The sequence below is a fragment of the Colobus angolensis genome, unplaced genomic scaffold (genome assembly GCF_000951035.1).
Source record: "Colobus angolensis palliatus isolate OR3802 unplaced genomic scaffold, Cang.pa_1.0 Scaffold370, whole genome shotgun sequence".
NCBI lineage: Eukaryota > Metazoa > Chordata > Mammalia > Primates > Cercopithecidae > Colobus > Colobus angolensis.
The window spans coordinates 616,842-627,688 of record NW_012117044.1 but is presented as its reverse complement, the minus strand read 5'-3'; the positions used below and the strand labels follow the sequence as shown (position 1 = coordinate 627,688).

Below are 10,847 nucleotides of genomic sequence, written 5' to 3'. Positions count from 1 at the left end.
TTAGTTGATGCAGTTTCTTCCTAGCCTCAATGGTCTTTACATTTTGGCATATTTTTGCAATGGCTGGTACCGGTTGTTCCTTTCCATGTTTAGGACTTCCTTCAGGAGCTCTTGTAGGGCAAGCCTAGTGGTGACAAAATCTCTCAACATTTGCTTCTCTGTAAAGGATTTTATTTCTCCTTCATTTATGAACTTCGCTTGGCTGGATATGAAATTCTGGGTTGAAAAATCTTTTCTCTAAGATTATTGAATATTGGCCCCCACTTTTCTGGCTTGCAGATTTTCTGCCTAGAGATCTGCTGTTAGTCTGATGGGCTTTCCTTTGTGCGTAATCTGACCTTTTTCTCTGGGTACCCTTGACATTTTTTCCTTCATTTCAACTTTGGTGAATCTGACAATCAGGTGTCTTGGAGCTGCTCTTCCTGAGGAGTATCTTTGTGGAATTCTCTGTATTTCCTGAATTTGAATGTTGGCCTGCCTTGCTAGGTTGGCGAAGTTCTCCAGTATAATATCCTGCAGAGTGTTTTCCAACTTGGTTCCATTCTCCCCATCACTTTCAGGTACACCAATCAGACATAGATTTGGTCTTTTCACATAGTCCCATATTTCTTGGAGGCTTTGTTCATTTCTTTTTACTCTTTTTTCTCTAAACTTCTCTTCCCACTTCATTTCATTCATTTGATCTTCGATCACTGATAAGCTTTCTTCCAGCTGATTGAGTCAGAGATGTTTGATTGTCTGAAGTCTTCTTCTCTCAACTTGTCAAAGTCATTCTCTGTCTTCTTTGTTCAGTTGCTGGTGAGGAGCTGTGTTTCTTTAGATGGGGAGAGGTACTCTCATTTTTAGAATTTCCAGCTTTTCTGTACTGCTTTTTCCCCATCTTTGTGGTTTTATCTACCTTTTGTCTTTGATGATTTTGATGTACAGATGGGGTTTTGGTGTGGATGTCCTTTCTGTTTGTTATTTTTCCTTCTAACAGTCAGGACTCTCAGCTGCAGGTCTGTTAGAGTTTGCTCAAGGTCCACTCCAGACCCTGTTTGCCTGGGTATCAGCAGTGGAGGCTGCAGAAGAGAGAATATTGCTAAACGGCAAATGTCGCTGTCTGATCGTTCCTCTAGAAGCTTCGGCTCAGAGGTGTACCCAGCTGTATGAGGTGTGAGGTGTCAGTCTGCCCCTAGTGGGGGATGTCTCCCAGTTAGGCTACTTGGGGGTCAGGGACCCACTTGAGCAGACAGACTGTCCATTCTCAGATCTCAAACTCCGTGCTGGGAAAACCACTACTCTTTTCAAAGCTGTCAGACAGGGACATTTACATCTGCAGAGGTTTCTGCTGCCTTTTGTTTGGCTATGCCTTGTCCCCAGAGGTGGAGTCTACAGAGGCAGGCAGGCCTCCTTGAGCTATGGTGGGCTCCACCCAGTTCGAGCTTCCCAGCTGCTTTGTTTACCTACTGAAGCCTCAGCGATGGTGGGCACCCCTCCCGCAGCCTCGCTGCCACACTGCAGTTAGATCTGACTGCTGTGCTAGCAATGAGAGAGGCTCCATGGGCATGGAACCCTCCAAGCCAGGCACGGGATATAATCTCCTGGTGTGCCATTTGCTAAGACCCTTGGTAAAGCGCAGTATTAGGGTAGGAGTGACCCGATTTTCCAGGTGTTGTGTGTCATGGTTTCCCTTGGTTGGGAAAGGGAATTCCCTTCCCCCTTGCACTTCCTGGGTGAGACAATGCCTCACACTGCTTTGGCTCTTACTTGTTGGGCTGCATCCACTGTCCTGCCCCCACTGTCCGACACACCCCAGTGAGATGAACCTGGTAACTCAGTTGGAAATGCAGAATTCACCCATTTTCTGTGTCACTCATTTTGGGAGCTGGAGGCTCGAGCTGTTCCTATTTGGCCATCTTGGCATGGATCTCTTAGCTAATTTCTATTGCTGTATTTTCAGATTCACTGATTCTTTTCTCAGCTGTGTCATATCCACTGAAGAGCATGTTGAGACATTCTTCATCTATGTTGCTGTATTTTTTGTCTTTTCTTTTTCTATTTGATTGTAGGATTTCTGCCTTTCTTCAGAAATTACCCGTCTGCTTCTGCATGTTGAACCTTTCACATGAGAATCTCTAAGGTATTGATCACAGTCATTTCCCATCTCCTGTCTGACAGTTCCAACCTTGGTGCCATGTCAGATTCTGGTTAGGATGCCTGCCTTATCTCCTGGACTGAGCTGTGAGTTCTTCTTGTGTTTCACATGCCTCCTGTTTTTGTTATTGTAGCGTTGTTGGAAGTTGAACATCTTATGGGGGTGGTGGGCATGGAAGTAATTTTTTTTTACACTGAACATGAGCATGCCTTTCCTTCAGCATGGAGGGTTGTGTTAATGCTGTCACCACTTTGGCTGAATTTGAAATTTGTTGTGCTCTTGTTACCCTCAGAGCCACAGAGTTCCAATTCCTCTGGTTATACCTTGTGTTTAGGGTGTAAACTACTTTTCCAGAGGGTTTTCCCCACTTCCTGTATTCTGCCTGGCTTAGGAGTCTGGCTGGGTGGTTTTGGGTCTTCTCTTTGTGTTGCTGCCTGTGAAGAATCTGTTGTTGCAGTTCTCCCAGCTAGGTGCCACTGCCACGTGTGCCTGATGTCTGTTAGCATGGTATTGGGGGAAGGGAGAAGGGTACCTCAGACGTTCTAAGTAGGCCTGGACTCAGGCAGACTCAGTGCAGCTGATGCTTTCCTAAGTGCCCTGTACCTGTTCCAGCTCTCATGAAGGGTCTCACATGTTTCCTTGCCTTCCCCAGGCATGCACATTTCCTTTAATATTCCATTGCCCCAGCTGCAGTGGGTTTCCACCCATGCCCCCAGGAAGCAGGGTGCATTGCTCTTCCTCTGAAGATTAAGGCTGCTGTTCCCTTCTCTAAGCAGGATGGGGAGGGAGCTATCTCAGCATTCTCAGTGATCTTCCCTGGGAGTGGATTTTGGGCTTCATGGAAGAAAACCTTGCAAGAGGTGCTAATGCCCCCGAATCTCCATCCCCTTCAGGTGTCCTCCTTCTCATACTAGTCATGCAAAAGTTGTAAGATTCAAAATAGAGTCACTTGTGTCAAATCCTGGCCTAAACTGTGGGTGCAGTGAAGAGGATGAGGGGAGATAGGCTGAGGTGAGGTTGGAGAAAGGGCCAGAAGCTGGGTCGTGCAAGGCCATGGGGGCCAAAGGAAGGAACTGGTGTCATGCTAAGGGAGCCAGTGGAGGAACTAGAATTTGGCACTTCCTTGCTCTTATTTACTTTTAAAGGAGGCTAGTCTGAAAGTTTGGGAGAGGGTGAGTGGGCAACATGGTTTATAAGGTCCCTACTCAACCCCAAATCCCATGACCCTGTCCCATGTCTATATCTAGTGCAGGATAATGAGTTTCTGCTTCCATCTCTCTCAAAATACTACTTATCCTTTACAACAGAGCTGCGGAAGGCCATGAAGGGAGGACTCTCACCCATAATTTAACTGGCAACAGTAGCTATCACAAAAAGTTATTCCAAACAACAGCTTACTACGTGAGTCACACAAGGACAGAGAGGTGCAGATAAAAAACTCCTGCCTGACACACTGTCTTATAAGCCCAACCCCAAACTGCAAGGGCTTAAACTGAACTCCAAGAGCACAAATCCTATCTAACAACCACTGACAACAATCAGAACTCTCCGGCTCTTGTAAAAAGCCAATAAGCTTTCCTCTTTTTGACGTCCACAAGAAACCATTTTGTTTTTCCTTCCAACTTTTAGGTTCAAGGGATTCATGTGCAGGCTTATTACATGGGTAAATTGCATGATGCTGGGGTTTGGTGTACAAATTATTTCATTACCCAGGTAGTGAGAATAGTACCTGACTGGTAGGTTTAGATCCTCATTCTTTTCCAATCTTCCGCCATCCAGTAGGCCCCAGTGTGTACTGTTCTCTTCTTTATGTCCACGTGTACTCAATATTTAACTCCTACATGAGAACATGTGGTGTTTGATTTTCTTTTCCTGCATTAATTCTCTCAGGATATTGGTCTTTAGTTGCATCCATGTTGCTGCAATAAACATGATCTCATTCTTTTTTTTAAGGCTATGTAGTATTTCATGGTGTATATGTACCACATTTTCTTTATCCAGTTCACCACTGATGGACACCTAAGTTGATTCCATGTCTTTGTTATTGTGAGTAGTGCTGTGACGAACATATACATGTGTGTCTTTATGGTACAACGACTTATATTCTTTTGGGTATATACTCAGTAATATACCCAGAGGATTCCTTATATTCCAAGGACTATAAGTTGTTCTACCATAAAGACACACATGCATATGTTAAAATGGGTCAAATGGTAGTTCTGTTGTTATTGTTTTTTTTCCCAAATCAATAGGTCTTTTATTGCACCATTTAAATATCACAAGTAGGTCTTAGGAGTCATCTGGCATCTTGTTTCTGTAGCTGGACAACTCTTAGGTCTTATTCATCAGCATGCTGAACAGTTCCTTTTTCAGATACATAGATACCATCCAAAAATGTCCTGATATGCTTGTATTTCACTGTTGTGGCTTGCTGAATCAAAGCCCCTGAATTTGAAACAAGCTCAATGTCATTTCCTTCAAGGATTAATTCATCTTTCTGAGTTTGACATACTGAACAAGCAACACCTGGTCTCATCCGAACCCTGTGGATGTATTTTTCATCCAAGAAATTTCGAATTTCAACAAAAGACCCATTCTCCTGAATAACAACACTGATGGGGAAGTGAGCATACACAGACCTCATCTTGTAATGGAAGCCCAGTGTAACACCCTTGATCATATTCTGTACATGACTATAAATAGTCCTAACCATAGCCAGTTCCTCTCTGTTACCTCACCATTTGTCAACCCAGAGCCTCTTTTTTTTCTTTCCAAGAAGACTGAGTTCTACATTGATGTGATTGAAGTCCCTCTGCAGGGTTCCTCTGGGGCCCTTCACAATAACTGTTGGTCACTTCAGAGTAATTACATTTTCTGGAATGTTGACAGTCTGATTGCTGAGAATGTCTTCATTCTTGCAGTAGACATGGCAACTAAAGAGGTAGTGCTGTTTTAAGTTCTTAGAGAAATCTCCAAACTGATTTCCACAGTGACTGAACTAATTTACATTCCCACCAGCAGTGTGTAAGCATTCCCTTTTCTCTGTAACCTTGCCAGCATTTGTTATTTTTTGGCTCTTTAATAGCAGCCATTCTGACTGGCATGAGATGGTATTTTATTGTGGTTTTGACTTGCATTTCTCTAATGATTAGTGATGTTGAGCATTTTTTTCAAATGCTTGTCGGTCACGTGTATATCTAATCTTCTTTTGAAAAGTGCCTGTTCATGTCTTTTGCCCACTGTTTAATGAGGTTGTTTTTTGCTTGTTGATTTGTTTAAGTTCCTTTTAGATTTTGGCTATTAGACCTTTGCCAGATGCTTAGTTTGCAAATATTTTCTCCCATTCTGTAGGCTGTCTGTTTACTCTGTTGATAGTTCAGTTTGCTGTGCAGATTCTCTTTAGTTTAACTAGGTTCCACTTGTCAATTTTTGTTTTTGTTGCAATTGCTTTTGGAGCCTTCATGAAATCTTTGCCAGGGTCTATGTCCAGAATGGTATTTCCTAGGTTTCCTTCCAGGGTTTTCATAGTCTCAGATTTCACATTTAATTTTTTAAGACATCTTGAACTTTTTTTTTTCAAAACAACTGGTGTAATCACCACTTTCCCTAGTAACACCCTAATCTTTTCCTTTGTTCTCCAGACATACCAGAGGCCACCCTGGTCTGTGTGTATGTCCTGAATTGCAATCCCACTTCTTGTTTATTATTCCCAAATAAAACCTTTCAATTTAGAGATTTATCTCTTTATATTTTTTTATGTTGACAATTAATTCATTTAAAAATTTTGGCTGAATTTTCTTACCAGTTTATATGGCACCTGGTGGTGTCTGCCTAGGTAAACAAATACTCAAATCCTGTTTCTTTTGGCATGAAGCTGTGTCTGCCTGGATTTTGGGTTAGTTGGTTGACCTGTGACCTCAGTACTCTGATGGGTTCAAGAAAAGTCATGATTGTGCAATTTATCTAGCTTTTTTTTCTGGTTGTAAGAGGGATACATTGTTCTACCCCTCTACATTTTCTGGGCTGACACAGGAAGCCCTTTCCTCAGGTCTAAACACATAGAAAGCAAGATTTTTCTCAGATATTTGTGCCAGAACTACTGCTTCCCTCTTTTTCCTGGAGAGAAGACATATGTAAAGGGGTTTGCAAGGCTCTGCTCTTGTTTTGAAAAACACATCTGCACATGTCCATGCTTGCCAGAAACCTCAAATTATTTAGCCAGTCTCCTGAGCACCGTAGCTTTCCCATTTTGGAAAAGCCTTTGGAAAACAGGAGTGAAGATTGAGTTGTGTTTCAACCAGGGTTTCTGTACTCCAACCAGAGGCGTGCCGACTGGAAGAATCATTACGGAAAGGATGGGGCTGAGGCAGAAACTGAGCCGGCCATTGGGATGTCAGGGCTGGCCATGGAGGACTGCGTGAGGCCTGGGGCTGCAGTTGGGCTCCCGGCTCCCCAGCAAGGTTCTGATAATAGTGGCTTGAGAAAGGAAGTGAAAGCTTCCCCTTTTAAGCCACGTTGTAAACTCCCTCAGCAAAGTTGTTTATAGGAAGTGGTAGAACAAATATTATTTAAGGAACAGTGTAGGGAGATTAGGACTCTGTCCAGCCAAGGCATTTAATCTCACCTGAGGGAAGTGAATATGTCCAGCTGCTGAAGAATGTTAAATAGGCCAGCTCAGAAAGGGCCTCCAGGCTGTTTGCCTAATGCTGTCCTCAAGAGAAGGGTGGAAAATGCCCTCCTTCTAGGACCAGGGAGAGCAGAAAGTGGGGAGCACAGGAGGGTAGTTTGGGGATCATCTCACACACTCCTCCTGTGAGTTTGCTAAAGCTTTGTTAATAAACCACCACAAATGGGATGGCTTAAACAACAGAAAATTATCATTACCCAGTGCTGGAGGCGGGAAGTTTGAAAATGAGGTGTTGGCAGGGTTGGTTCCTTCTGAGAGCTATGAGTAGGGATCTGCTCCAGCTCTCCTCCCTTGGCTTGTAGACTGCTATTTCCTCTCTGTGTCTTTTCACAGGGTCTTCTCTCTGTGAGTGTTTGTCTCTGTACCCCAATTTCCCCTTTTCATAAGGACTCTAGCCATATTGGCATACTGGCTTCGTGGCCCACCCTACTCCAGTATGGCTTCATGTTAACTGATTAATTTACAAAGATCCTTCTTCCAAATAAGGCCAAATGCTGAGGGCTGGGTGTTAAGACTTCAATAACTGGATTTGGGAGGGACACAGTTCATCCCACATGATTCCTTGTTTTAAAGAAGGCATGTTGAGACTCAGGAGGAAAGAGAAGTGGAATGGAGCATTTAACAGCAGATATTTATGGAGGGTAACCATGTGACACTGTCTGGTGCTAAGGCGATCATCAAGTCTAAGCTGCCTCCTGCTTTCCCAGAGTCACATCTTAGTGAGGAGATGAAGACCATCCACGGAAAGTGAAGGCAACTCCAGGGAGAGACAGGTATTTTGAAAATCATAAAAGAGGCCAATGACCTCAAGCTTTAGGTCACCTGCACGTGTATTGCAGAGGAGGTCCTTGAACCAGGGTTGCTGGGACTCAGTAAATCCTGGACTGTGGGAAGGAGATAGCCACAGAGCCACCTGGCAGGAAAGTGCTCCAGAGACGGGGGCATCTTGTGTGAAGGCCCTGAGGTAGGAACATGCTTGGTGAGTATGAGAAAAGGAAGAAGGCCAGTGTGGCTGCAGTGATGTGGACAGGGAACATGGATTGAGGTGATGTTGGAGAAAGGGCCCAGAACCAGGTCACACAGGCCTGTAGGGGCTGAGGGAAGGAGACAGTGGAGGGACTGGAATTTGGTACTTACTTACCTTTATTTACTTTTAAAGAAGGCCACTCTGAAGGTTGGGGGGAAGGATGGGTGGACAGTGTTCCATAAGGTCCCTTCTAGACCCCAAGCCCCGTGACTTTATCCCATGTCTATATCCAATGCAGTGTAATGGGCATTTAGCCTCTTCTGCTTCCATTTTTCAACATACTACCGCTCCTTAGGTCTCCTTTAGGCCCAGGATAAATGCCACAGTGCTGCTGAGCTGACTCGGTTTGGTTTCCCAGTTGGAGACTGGGTCCTTTCTCCGCTGTCTCTGAGCACTCAGCTGGTTTTGGGGTTCTGTGCAGGCTCCTCTTCCCCAGAAACAGACACCTTAGGGCAGAGCTCAGTCTACCACCAGACCTTGCTGGGCCCTTCACTGGTAAAGGGCAGGGACAGTGTTTGAGGAGAAGAGGAAAGGAGAAAGGAGGGATGGAAGCAAAAAGAAGAAAGGAAGGAAGGAAGGTAATAAGGAAGGAAGTAGAGTACTTATTAATGCAATACTTTGGTCATATTGCAAGCTTAAGTTAGCACAGCAAGCATCTGTGAATGTATGTGTGTGTGCGCGCGCATGCACACACACACAAAGTTTGTGGTGGTGTCCTGCCTTGCCAGGCAGTACACTTGGTGTTTCAGTGACTCTCAGGTGGGATACAGAGACAGGGCAGGACAGAGATGAAGAACCAGCCTAGATCCCAGCTCCACCAAGCACCAACTACACGGTCCTGGACAGGTGACAGGGTGCTTACGTCCACCATGGGGACGATACCCTTGCTTGCCTTCTTGGGTTGCTGTGGCAATAGATACAGGTGCTCAGGAAGGATCAGCTCCTATTGGCTGCGTCCCATCAAACAGCTTGCATGCTAGGGTGAGTATCATCTTGAGCCTCTTTTCTTGATTCTACTTTAAAGAGCAGACATTACCATGTTTTCCCATGATGTCCCAGAGGGCTAAAGGCTGAGTATGAACACAAGCCCTTGAAGATCTTTCTTCTTTCCTAGCAAACCTCTTGTGGACTGCTTCCTCTTGGTTGGATGAATGCAACAAGTCAGTTCTCTCCATCGTCCTTTTTTCCCACAGCCTGGAAGGGAGGAGCTCAGAGCTGCATCTTTGTGCTGTAGCTTAAGAATGGTGTTGCACAGAGCTGGCACTCTGGAACCAGCCTGCTCCGAGGGGGAATCCTGGCTCTGTTGCTTGCTAGAAAGCTATTGAACCTCTCAGAGCCCTAGTCTCCTCTCTATGATGCCTCCCTCATGGGAGTATTAAGTGAGATAATGAAGGGGGTTCAAAGGGGAGCACTTCAGCCTTCTGTCCTCCTCCCATTCCACTTGCAAATTATCCCCACAGTGAGCCATGTGCTGCTGGGGGTGTCAGAGCCCTCGGGGATTCTGGGAGGAGAAACAAGTTGGGACTCACTGAGGTATTGCTGGCATACAGAGTCATTCTTGGTAGCACTGCGGGCAGGTATCAGTTCCTTGCCCCACTGAAGGGCGTGGCACATAGCACAGAAGGGAGAGAGGTTTGTTCTCTTCTTGTCTAAATTCTGTGTTCCTCGCGGGGGAGTTCTCAGGAGATGGTCTCCTGCTAGCCTCCTGTTTTTGACACTGGTGCAATTCTGCCCTCCAATGGTGAGCCTGGGATCACTGATTGTGATACTGGACCTCTAGCCTGGACCTCTAGCTGGCTCCCCCAAGGATGTACCTCTGGGAACTGTTCCAGCCACCATGAACTGTATTTGGGCTGCTGGTCTCATGGAAGTTATGTCCTCATGGAGAGATGCGAAGGATCGTCTGTTTATATCTCTAAGCCTGGGCTGCAGACTGTTGGGTTGCTGTGGTAGGAATTCTCCATGGGTATGGAGAAGGCCGTTTTTTCCATAGCTGGGAAAAATGCATCTGGGCAAATTTGTTCTGGAGTTCCAGGCATGGGCAGGTGTGCCAAGGCAGTAAGCCAGGGCAGCATGTTCTCTGCAGAGGAGGAGAGGAAGGCTAAGGGGGGGCACCTGTGGGAAACATGCACGGGAGAGGCCCCTGCCACTCCCAGCCTTGACATGTGGTGAAGGGAGGCAATAGATTGGGCCTGGCTGGAGGCTTCCTGAAAGCTGGCAGGGAGGAGCTTACAAGCCTATATGTCTACACTTAATCTTAGCAAAAGGCAAAGAAGCAATACAAGCTCATGTGCCTGAAGAGCCCGAAGAATTAGGCTTCACCAAGACAGCAGAGCAGGAAGTCCTGCCTGTGTCTAACTGGCCTGTGCAATGGAGCAGAGTGGGGTGCAGTGCGGATTGCAGGAACAACCCCAGGGGTTTACCCAGAAGCTCAGGCATGAGAGGCTTTAACACTCGGCTTATTCAGGGAATTGAATAAACTTTGCAGATTGAAGTTGAGGTCAGGTTTACACACTTAACGCTGTTGTATTATACAGCAGTTTCTGCTGAGGAAACGTCTTCATGTAGCTTTGCAGGAGATGTCTTTATCCCGGCAGGTATTCTGAGAACTACTGGAGAGGTGTGATTATATTCCATTTTGGAATATTGTCTAAAGTAGTTATCACAGAGGAAGTTAATAAAACTTACATTGGCTTCTGTGTTATACACAGTGCCCTGCATTTCGAAGGCAGGCCCATGATACACAACACTTCCTTTCAGTATGATAGTCCCCATTGCTTTTATTCATCAAAGCTCTTTTGGAAATCCAGTTTCTCTAGCAGGTCTTCTCAGATTTATTAAAGCAATCATTTCCCATCAGCATGTGCACCATGAGGGACTTTGTGACAATTCATACGACTACCAGCTCCTGAGAACCACTGCATGGTCAACACTCAGCTATGGGGTTCACCTTTGGCATGCCTTCTTATTTAATTCTTTTATTTATTTATTTATTT

General features: G+C 45.3%; 1 pseudogene; it reads right to left on the bottom strand.

Moving 5' to 3' along the window:
- Nucleotides 1–4,475: 4,475 nt before the first annotated feature.
- LOC105520193 overlaps nucleotides 4,476–10,847 on the bottom strand; it is a 14,181-nt pseudogene continuing 7,809 nt past the window's right edge.